Source organism: Lathyrus oleraceus, chromosome 3, assembly GCF_024323335.1.
Source record: "Lathyrus oleraceus cultivar Zhongwan6 chromosome 3, CAAS_Psat_ZW6_1.0, whole genome shotgun sequence".
NCBI lineage: Eukaryota > Viridiplantae > Streptophyta > Magnoliopsida > Fabales > Fabaceae > Lathyrus > Lathyrus oleraceus.
Window position 1 is genome coordinate 254,007,746 of NC_066581.1, and position 12,194 is coordinate 254,019,939.

Consider the following 12,194-nt stretch of genomic DNA (forward strand, 5'->3'; position numbering starts at 1 on the left):
ATTTAAATAAAAGAAACCTGAATTTTGTCCCTGAATGCAAATGAAATGACATGATATGTTCTGAATACATGAAGGACCTTTTTTCATTTTGGTTTGTTAGGGATATGGTGCGAGATGAGATGAACCCTAGCAAGAGGTTTATGATGGATAAAAAATGGATGGAATAACTGTGGGGAATGATGGAGATATATGGTAACGGTGATTCACAAGAAAAGAAAAGTACAATGGGTGAAGACTCACCGTGGATAACAATCTGGCGGAGAAAAGACACTAGGGAATATTCAAACGTGAAGGTTATCAAGTTGCTTAGAGATGACAAGAAAACACTTTAGGATATACCTGTGTGGTTTGGAGATTTCTGACAAGAAAATCATCCAATCAAAGATTTTGGAGATCCCTAACAAGGATTTTCTCCAACATAAGGTTTTCTAGTTCTCTAACAAGAAAATCTTATCATCAAACATCATGGAGATCCCTAATAAGGAATTCATCCTAGAAAAACTAAGGAGCTTTCTAACAAGAAAGTCATCCATGCAAATGAAAGATGGAGATTCTTTACAAAGAGATCATCCAAGATAAAACTCGGGAGTTTTCTAACAAGAAAAAACAGCCACACAAAAGGCTTTAAAGATTCTTGACAAAGAATTCAATCAAGACAAAAAACAGTGGAGCTTTATAACAAGAACAACTTCCAATCTTATAGAAATTCCTTAAAAATGAACATTCATACGTGACTCTCTTGGAACATAAGGAAAAACTGGGTAATAAAACTCTCTGTATATGTGCCAACCAAGTTGAACATTGACCGTAAGTATTAGTAACAACCAACTTCTAATGGATTGGTGTCGGTAACAACTGGACTTTCAAAGATGAGGATAGTGATGAGTGGACTTTAAAGGTGCCAATGACAATTGGACTTTGAAAATAAGGTTCCAGTTATAACTAGAATCTATATGGGAGGCCAGTGATAAATGGACTTTAAGTACTAATGACAATTGGATTTTGAGAAACAACGCCAATGACAACTGGACTTTGAAATGATCCCAATGACAACTGGATTTAAAGATGGTGTCAGTAACAATTGGAATTTAGGTACCAATGACAATTGGATTTTTAAACGGGTTTCCAGGTACAACTGGACTTTAGAGACGATGCCAGTGATAATTGGACTTGCAAACAATGCAAGTAAAAACTAGACTTTAAGTACCAATGACAGTTCGGTTTTGAAAATGATGCTAATAACAATTGGAATTTGAGAGTAATGCCAGTAATAACTAGACTTAGAAAATAACGCCAATGACAAGTAGACTTTGGATGTAATGTCGGTGAGAACTGAACTTTGGGTACCAATAACAATTGGATTTTAAAAATTAATGCCAGTGATAACTGGACTTTAGGTACCAATGACAATTGGATTTTGAAAATAATGTCGATGACAACCAAACTTTGGATAGCAATAATAATTGGATTTTGACAATTGGTGCATGAAAGTAGTCTGCCTAAGCACTGGGTCTCACAAGGTAGACTTTCATGAGATGACATGCCTACGCTTTGGGTCTCACAAGGCAAGCATGCATGAAAAGGGTTGTAATCATGAAAATATGATTAACCCGAAGAGAGGTGTATGGTTCAGAGATGGGTATTTAACCAAGAGAAGATGATTAACCCATGAAAGAGGTGTTATAACCAATAGAAGGTGATTAACCTCAAGAGTATATGGGTGTACAAAGAGTATTGTGTTTGGTCCAAAGAGAGTGGTGTTGTTGATGTGGATTTTGAGTAATTAGTCTAAGGGTGAAAGTTGAAGATTGTTTTGATTTGAATTGCACTAAAGTGTATGAGTGGAGATGATACTTTGAACATTTGGGTCAAGTATCCCGTATCCAAATATATTCATAATAAGGATATGAATACTCCCTCTCATTCCTTCTCCACTTCTTAAGGTTTGTGGCGCACAATTCGCATCATAATTAACAAGTGTTTAAAGTTTGAATTAGGAAAGGAGGATTTTGTTTTTAAGGGGATGACACAAGATGTGTTTGAAAGAATGGAATGAAGCTTAGCATGATCATGTCTTGATGTCCTCCTATATCTAGGGTTTTGAATGGGAAATTGATTAGAATTGACTTAATGGATCAAGTGTAGGTACAAGTATAAAAATCTAATTCAATCAAGTGATTAAGAGACTTGTGATCACTTAATTGAATGTGAATCCTAAGGGAGCATGCAAATTTGTCCTTTAAAGTCATACAAAAAGTCCTAAATTATAATCTAATTAATTGATTAAAAGTAAATTTAATCAACTAATCAAACAACAAGATGAGTGACAATAAGATTTAAGCTATATACATCTAAAACCTGGCATCAAGAAAAAGAAACAAATGAGACAAAGGTTAAATTCAATGGTGGAACAAACCCTAATTTCTAATCTATCACTAATTTGTACCAAAGATTAAATCCTAAAATTAAATCTAATTAAAATATGACCTAATGAATTATGCGTTTAAAGTGCCTATTTCTAATGTCTATTATTAATGTGTATTTATTAAATGTGTGAGGAAAATTATCAAAAGAGAACTAAATAATAATTTAAGATAATTAACTTCCAGAGGGTGTAATGGCTGGAGAGCGCGTATGAATAGAAAGAAAAAAGAGTTGGGCCCAAGAATCATAGGCCCGTGTTGATTTTTCTTTGGAATTTCAGAAATAAGGGGTGAATAAGCCTTGTTGGGGGCGTGGTGAAATAACAGCTCCCCGAGCTTGGACTTGAGGCCTAACACGTGAGGGCAAGGGGGGTGTTGAGGCCTCATTTCAAAATCAATCCTTCTTCAACTCATCAAACACATCCCTTCCCTCCTTATAATATCTCAGATGGCTAGAAATCTCTTTGCCGCGCCAAAAATAGGCCTCGTGGCGGCAAAGCCAAGAAGTGTACAAAGCCACCACCACTGAGATCTTCTTCTCATCCTCCTTCTATTTCTCCCCACAATTTCACCCAGATATCATCCCAGAGTTCCAAATAGAAACAAATATCCATGAACTCTTAAAACCTCATCTTGAAATTAAACAACCTAAAACTCACAATTCTCCTTGAATATCTTTGGGTCATGGTTCTTAAGTAAGAAACCTACATCCAGGTAACACGAGGGAAACAAGAAGAAGGTGTTTCAAGAGAGACCTACCTATAGAGCTAAGATATGCTCTGGGAATTGTTGATGTTGGAGATGAAGATAAGAGGACCAGAGGATGCACAATCAGGTAGATGCTTCGAACCTTAGCTTATTTCAATTACTTCTTCTTCTCCCCTTCTTGTGTGATTATCAAATTAAAACCTAACTTGTATGAAATTGATAGCTAGGTTAGGAATTGAGAGAGTATTAAGGTTTTATCTCTACTCTTTCAGAGCTTCAGTGTGAATCTATGAGGAGTACCTTGAAAAGAGCTTTAATGGAGTTTGAGGGAGAGTGGGAAGAGGGGTTGCATCGAATTATACAAAAAAATAAGGGTAATGGTGAATGAATTGTCTATAGTTGATTGCAGAGGAAGCATTGTTTAAATAGAGGGATCTAAAGATTGAATGAGAGGGAAAATATAAGTGATTCGAGTAGCTTTAGGGAAAAGTTGGTTAACAAGTATGGCAACCGTGAGATTATATTTTAGAGTTAGTTGAAGTTAGTTTTAGAATGAACAAAAATCAGTTTGTGTGATGGCAGTGTTAGCTTGAGATAATTAGATATTAGGTTAGTTTGAACTGAGTTAGTTGATGTTTGAGTTAGAAACTTGAACTGTTAGAAGTTAGAAGTTAATTGTTAGGCCAATTGAACTAGTTAAAAGGTTAGTTGATCAGTAGTTAACTTTGATAATGGAAAAAGGTTAATAGAAGATGAAAAATAGGAGTTAGAAATTATTGTCTAATTAGTTACAAAGGATGGAAAACAGTTAGGGTTAGTTGACTGAATTAGTTTAACTGTTAGTTGAATGTTAGTTGGTTAGAAGTTTGAATATAAATTAAGATAGTTGTCAAAAAATTAGTAATGGTCATTTAAAGATGTTGGTCAATTTGGCAATGACAAAAAAAACCATGACAACTTGGTTATTGAGGAGGAATTGAAGGGTGGTTGTAGGCTGGTGTTAGTCTTGACAACTCAATGGTTGGTAAACTGAATGAGAGTTAGTTAGCTAGGTTAAAATATTGACAACTAATTTAATTCAGATGATAGAGGTTGGTTCTAACTATTAGTAGAGGTTAGTTTTGGATTGCATAATCTTTGTATGGATTGCAAAGTAATGGTGTTATTTTACAGTTACATGTCAATTAAGTGATATCTTGGTATATATTGGTTATATTGTATGGAATGTTGTTAGGTTATTGTTTGTGCTTGGCTATGATAGTAGGTTTGTGTATTGCAAATGTGTATGTGTGCTGCTAAGTATTGGACGTGTATGTGTATGTATTGTTGAGTTTTATAATGTGGCCTATGTGTGTTTATATGTATGGATTGTCATGGTTATGCTTTAGCTTGTATGCATGAAATATAGGCTAAGGGTTGTGGCAAAGCATAATTTTGGGTGTGTGTATGATACTGACTTGATCTTATTGATGCGGGGAAGTTACAAGTCTTGACATGGTGGAAACATGAAGTCTTGATCAAGGAGCTTAACATGGTTTGGCATGGCACATCATGATGAAAGCTTGGTAGGGAATTTAAAAACTTAGAGGCACACATGGAGAATCCTGAGGACGAAGAGACAAGTAGTCTTAGGACTTAGTTTGACTTTGGTCAAATGTTTGACCAAAAGTCAACCTTAGGTCAAAATAGGATTTTTTTTATGTAATCAACAAATATGACCTTTTTTTAATACACTTTTGATACTTTGAATGTGATTCTTGGCCTTGATGCAATTTGTGTCTTGTTTCTTAAGAAATGTACCTTTCACCCCATTTCTAAAATTTGAATATTTGACTCTTGAATAATTTGTCTTTGAATTGTAATGTCTTAACCAAATGACCAAATGGAACATCCATACTAGCATGTAAAAACCTCATAAGAAATTGGTCAACAAAAAGTCAACGTTCTAAGGTTAACTTTGTTGACCAAAAAGTCAAACTTGTACAAAGGCCTCCCATCCTCTATTGTCCATGATGTAATTCAACATAATCACAATGTCTTTACCAGAGTTAGGGATTCCCAAGACTTAGGCCAACAAAGTGAACATGCCAAATTTAATTGTGCCCAAAAAGTCAAAATGTAGTATAATGATCCCATATGCTTGCTTCTCAAGTGCACACCTCCAAACCTTAGTCCATGAATGTCATTAGCCTCCTTGTCATAATTCAATGCCTTGTATCATAAATAATAAGAACCTTTTGAATCAATAATGTTACTTGAAAAATGCAAGTCCAGATGAACGATTTTATGCTATATGATTAGGGTAAGAGTATGTAGATGAATCATGAGCCATGTGTCAGATGGAATGAGAATAGGTGGGGAAAATTTTGGAGTATGACAAATTTCCCTATTTAATTATCTTAAACCTGAAAGTATGAATGACGACAATTTTTTCAGGAATTCAAGGTAGAAGAGGATTAAATACAAAGACCCAAAAATTTGTATTTTGAGAAAGAATTGGATGTAATGTTAGGAGACTAGATATACTACCGGGAGTTTTTTTCTAGGGATATGGAATGGAAGATAAAATTTTATGGGGTTATTAATTGAAATTCTTATTTGGGGAATAGATCAATCGCAAGAGAGATGTTTGTTATGCATTATGTATGCTTCTGTTGGACTTATAGGATGCATGAGACTATGCATGTTATACAACAATGTGGGCCATTTTTGTGATGGAAATGGCCAGTATCTACAAGAATGGCACTCCTTTTCTATAGTGGTGAACTTCGATTATATGATATCCGATAACTGAACTAGAGAGTTCATAACAGAGGAGAGAACTTCAGGTTACCACAATTGTTGGAGATTTTATTCTGATTCTTTCTAAGAGAATGACTTAAGATTTGATTAGGTAGTCATCAAGATGATTTCGTGTATTAAACGTTCACTATAGACTATTGATCTCCCTTTAGAATTTTTCAAGTGATCAAGGTAATGCATAAGGTTTTCTTTTTAGATTTTTATTATTCTCGACATTTTGCAGTATTATATGTGAAAAATAATCAATATTTTGCAATCAAAATACAGGAAAATAAAATTTATAGTAGAAAGAGAATTTGATTGGATGTAAATGAAACTTTGTAAATAAGATGTGAGTACAAAGATGCAAAATCCTAGAAGAGGAGATCACAAAAAATTGAAAAATAAGGTAAATGGCAATGGGAAACTTATATGAATTTCCATTTGTTACAAAACATGCTACTATCCACTATATGATCTGAATCCTAATACTTTACTTCAGTTGACGATGGTTGGACCGATCTTTTTCCGTCTGAATTCTAGTTGCGATGAAGTAGGCTCAAGCATTGCAATCAAGTGCCCTTATCCTAACTTTTTTCTGGACATCTTTCTCTTTTTTTCGTCCACCGGGATACCCATTTTTTCCTAAGTCGTCTTTTTAGGTTTTCGACTAAACGGGCTTATTATTATATATTTTTTATTTGATCCCTAATTTTTTCCTGGACATTTATTTTTTTGGTCCACCGAGATACCCATATTTTCCTAGGTTGTCCTTTCGGATGTTAGCCTAGCAGGCTCTTTGTTCATTTCTTTTTAGGCATAATATTTTTTTACTGCGCCGGAGTTCACAGGAAGTGGAAATTCCTCCCCATCCATAGTGGTGAGGATCAGGGACCCGCCTGAGAAGGTCTTCTTTACGAAAAATGACCTTTCATAGTTAGGAGTCCACTTGCTTCATGGGTCTGAATGTATTGACGAGTATGTCTTGAGCACTTGGTCACCTTCCCAGAATACGCGAGGGCGAACTTTTTTGTCAAAAGTGGTCTTAAGTCGTCTATGGTATATTTGACCATGGAAGAGAGCAGTCAAACGCTTTTCGTCTATGAGAATCATCTGATAAAATCTTGATTGGATCCATTCTTCTTCATAAAGATTGGCTTCCATGATAACCTTTAGCGGAGGAATTTTAACCTTGATTGGAAGAATAACTTCCATGTAATACACAAGTAAGAATGGAGTTTCCCCAGTAGAGGTGTGTACTGAAGTTTTGTATCCATGTAGAGCGAAAGGAAGCTTCTCATGCCAATCCGTATATGTGCTGACCATTTTCTAGAAAAATTTCTTGATATTCTTGTTTGCTGCTTCTACGACGACATTCATCTTGGGCCGATATGGTGAAGAGTTGTGATGTTCAATTTTGAAATCCTCGCACAACTCTTTCATCATTTTTTATTCAGGTTATTGGTATTGTCAATAATAATATTTCTAGGAACTCCGTAGTGACAACTTATTTCTTTTTTGATGAACCTTGTAACCACTTGTCGAGTGACGTTGGTGTATCAAGCAACTTCGACCCATTTTGTGAAGTAATCGATGGCGACTAAAATGAATTGTTTAAAGCTTTCGGCTCGATCATTCGAATCATATCAATTCCCCAAATAGAGAAGGGCCATGGTGATGTCAAGATGTTTAACGGAGTTGGTGGCACATGAATCTTGTTATCATAGATTTTGCATTTGTGACACCTTTTGATGTAGTTGAAACAATCAGACTCCATAATTATCCAATAATAGCCAACTCGAAGGATTTTCTTATCCATAGAATGCCCATTAGTGTGGATTCCTTCAGAGCCCTCATGGATTACTTTTACGACCATATTTGATGTGTGTCTATCTGCGCATCTAAGCAAGACCATGTTGTAGTTTCTTTTGTAGAACACATCTATGTTGAGGAAAACTTTGGAACCAAGTCTTTGCGAAGTATTTCAGTTAGCTTTGGATGCCCCTGCTGGATACTCTTGTGATTGAAGGAAGAACTTGATGTCATGATACCAAGGTTTTCCATCAGATTCTTCTTCGATTGTAAGACAAACTGCTGGCTCATCTTTAAGGTCCATTTTTATCACAGGTGCTTCATTTGGGTGATTTACTTTGTACGTTGATGATAATATAGCTAAAGTGTCCATCACCTAATTTCTTCTCTAGGAATGTGATGAAAGGTAATTTCTTCAAAATTCTTCATCAATTCTAAGATATGTCTTTGAAAGGAACCAAATTTGAGTGACGGGTTACCCATTTTCCCTTTACTTGGCAGATAACGAGCGTTGAGTCTCCGTATACCTCTAGAATTTTGATCCTTAAGTCGATATCAACTTTGAGTCCCATGATACAAGCTTCATATTCAACCACATTATTTTTGCATTCAAAGCACAATCTTGGAGAAAAAGGAATATAACCATTGTCTGGAGTGCTCAAGACTTCCCCAATTCCATGGTTCTTAGCATTTCAGGCACCATCGAATACAAGCTTCCATCAAGCCCCTGGTTCATATTCCTCATTTGGATTGGGAATAAGCATCATATCCTCGTTAGGGAAGTCAAACATCATTGATTGATATTCTTCTAAAGGTTGGTGAGCAAGATGATCTGCTAGCATGCTTCCTTTGATTTCCTTCTGGGTAACATACAAGATATCATATTCAGTCAGTAACATCTTCCAGCAGGCTATTCTTCCTATGACAACAGGATTTTCGAATATGTACTTAATTGGATCCATTTTGGATACCAATAAATTAGTATGACCGACCATGTATTGTCTTAGACATTAAGAATCCCATGTCGAAGCGCAACAAGTCTTCTCTAAAAGTGAGTATCAGGTTTCACAATCAGTGAACTTCTTGCTTAGATAATAAATAGTGTGTTCTTTTCTGCATGTGTCATCATTTTGACCAAGTACATAACCCATTGATTCATCTAGTACCGTTAGATACATTATTAGTGATCTACCTGGAACCGGTGGTATTAGGACCGGTGATTCTTGCAAGTATTTCTTTAGTTTATCAAATGCCCTTTGGCAATCGTAATTCCACTCAATTGTTTGATTCTTTCTCAATAATTTGAATATGGGTTCATAGGTAACCATTAGATGAGATATGAACCTTGAGATATAGTTCAGTCTACCTAAATGTAATACCCCAATTTTGACCCTAAGATCCCTCATGCTATCTCATCATTTGCATTGACTTTGGTATCACACCTTGGCATCCTCCTCACCCCTCATTCATTAGGTTTGCATTTGGAGAGATCACCAAGCACTTTTGATTTTATCATACTTTATCTTTCTTTTGTTTACTAACCAAAATATGTCTATGTGTAGCTTTGTTTCTTTTGTAGGTAGTTTGTATGTCCACATATGCCTCATCCAGCTCACATATAGGGTTTGAGACCCTCAATGCAAAGGATCAAGAAAGAAAAGGTATACATTCATTCAAAGAATCATATGTGGATCCCCATGTTCTCTATTTTCCATTTTGATCAAGAATTCATCAAGAGTTTGAAGCTTGTTTGCCTTGGAAGTCCTAATTCATCAGGGTATCTTGTGTGACTTCCTCAGCACGTTTCTTCATCAATTGGTCAAAGATATTATGTGATACCTCATTATACATCATCTTATGCATATATTATTCTTCATAAGCCCCAAAGAGTAAAATAACTTCAAGTTTGCAAGTTGGTTCAAAGAGGTTGACCGAAGAAAATCAACTGGTCAAATCTAGGGTACCCTAGACCCTATTTCCTATAATTTTTTTCATATGAAAATGATTCCAAGAGAAACGTTACTCTTTATAACATTCCAAACAACTTTCATGTTGGCATCAAGACCTATTTTTTCTTGGAAAGTCATTTTGTATGGTGAAATATTATAGGTCATTTTGTTTGTGCCCTAGATGGAAAGTCAACTTCCAAGAATTATAACTTGCTCAATTTTTATGATATAAAGTCCATTCAAGTTTCATGATCAATTTCAATATGTCTTATCCAACTTTTCTTCTCTGATAAAGGTCAAATTCCACTTGCAAGGGCATGTGCCAAGAGGAAACATTATAGCTCATTTTGGGCCATCATCATTGAACAAACAATTTTCCTCAACTTCTAAAATCCATAACTCCCTCATGAAAGATTCAAATGGTATCAAATTTGTGACCAAATTTAGGAGGAATTAAAGAGATACAACTTTGATGAAGGAACCATTTTCATTTGAAGCTCATAGCAAAAGTTATTCAAGGTGGAAAAAATGGTCATTTGACTTTATACTTAGAAAATTTTCAACTATGTTTGATTTCTACAACTTCCACCTCAAACTTCATCATGATCCATGATCCAAATTGAAACATTTTCAACATAAAAGTTGTTCCCCTTCATGTTACCTTTCCAAAGAGTCCAAGATCATGGAATTTGGAACATTTTTGAAGGACTTGCGCATGGTTGCATTGCATGGCCACATTTGGAAGCTTCTCATGACCAATTTTAATTCCACATCGCATGGTCTCATGTCAAGGATTCAACATCACTCGTGCACGATTTTGGACCTCTTACAATCATTGGATGGGCCTATCACACGCCCATGCAAGCATGCACACTAGAATGTCTATTTTTGGCATTTGAATAGAAGTGTGTGAAAATCAATTGCCAAGCCTATAAATGCAACTCATTCTGCTCAGAATCGAGGACCCTTGGCCCAAGCTTTGATCTGTAAACACCCTCACCCTCCATTGATAGAACACCTTGAGGATTTCTCTTGAAATAGAGTTTGAATTCCCCTTCTATTTTGGGATTGAAACTCTAAGGGTTCAAGCCACTTTTGCATCCAAATCATGCAAGTGGATAGAAGCACGCCAAATCAAACTGAAAGCAAGATCGAGCTCAATTGAAGCAAACCAAAGGTGAATTTTCAGATTTTTCTCTTCTTCGATTCTCCCTCATTTCTCCACCATTTTGATTGATATTTGGTTGTCTGAAGACCTACCAATATAGGCAACAAGATTGAGTTGCTTTGAGGTCAAATTGAAGTAACTCAGTTCATACTCCTCAATTTTCAATTCCATGTATCTTTCAATATAATTGGAATTGGAGAAGTTTGAGGTCGGATTTGGATTCCTGGCAATTTTCTCTTCAAAATAGTGTACTCATTTTTCATTTTTATGGAAGTTGGTGGTGGACCAGTCCGGTGAGGCCCACCGGAGAAGATGACCGGAGCTAAGGCTCCGGTGATGTGTTGGCAGCTTCACATACATCTGATCACGGTCCAATGATATAATCCTAGCCTTTGGTTTTAATTACCCATCCTGCTACGCGTTGACTGAAGTGTTCCATACATCTTAAGCGCATGGCCATCAGATCTGCCACCTCAATTAATGACGGAGATCTGATGGACCATGTTTTTTCCATTTATTTTATTAATTCTGATTTTATTTTTAATACCTTTATTTTGTTTAATTCATATTAAATTCATTTTTATTCCAAAAAATATGGGACTTTCACTAAAAATCTTTAAATATTTCCCTCTTTCATATTTTGAATTAAAATCATTTTTTTGGATTAAATTTGATTATTTTTGTGAATTAAATGATTTTTAACTTGTTTTTAAATATTTTAAATTACTTCTGACTTTCCAAAAATTCTAATTTTTTTGTCTAAGGCCCTTTGACCTTGTTTGACCTAGGATAAATCCCTTGGCCATTTATTTGGCGGTTTGAAGGGATTTGAGGTTTGGTCCTTTTAAAATTGCATTTTAATTAATTTTAAAATTGATTTTCATTTGTTTAATTGATTAAAAATATTGTTAAGCCATTTGATTGACTTTGTGATGTTTGACTTTCTATTTGGCCTTGATCATAGTTGATTTGAACTTTTATTTGATCAATACTATTGGATTTAGGGGGTTGATGAAATGTATATTTCATACCTCAAGATGAATGGATAATATTGATCAGATGAATTTCCTCCTGTGATCAATTTGGGTTTCTATTTCCCCTCACTTCTTCATCTTCATCCCTTTTCTTTCCCAAATCCATTATTGACCAATGATTTCTATAATGTCCAAATGCTAGTTAATTCATCAATGACCTTATGTCAGATGAATCAACATGAGCGAGATTGAGATAGGTTCATTAGGCATGATGAAATACATGTTATGATATGTAGATGATGCAAATGTCATGATGAATGCGTGGATTTAATGATTCAGGGTCAAAATTGAGGTGTGACAACTTGTGGATTAGGAAACT

General features: G+C 35.3%; 1 long non-coding RNA gene across 1 annotated transcript; it reads left to right on the forward strand.

The window, feature by feature from the left end:
- Window positions 1-2,749: 2,749 nt before the first annotated feature.
- Window positions 2,750-4,885, forward strand: LOC127126713 (uncharacterized). Its single transcript, XR_007805072.1, has 2 exons — window positions 2,750-3,258; window positions 4,612-4,885. It is a non-coding gene; the product is annotated as an uncharacterized LOC127126713 (long non-coding RNA).
- The last annotated feature ends 7,309 nt before the right edge of the window (window positions 4,886-12,194 follow it).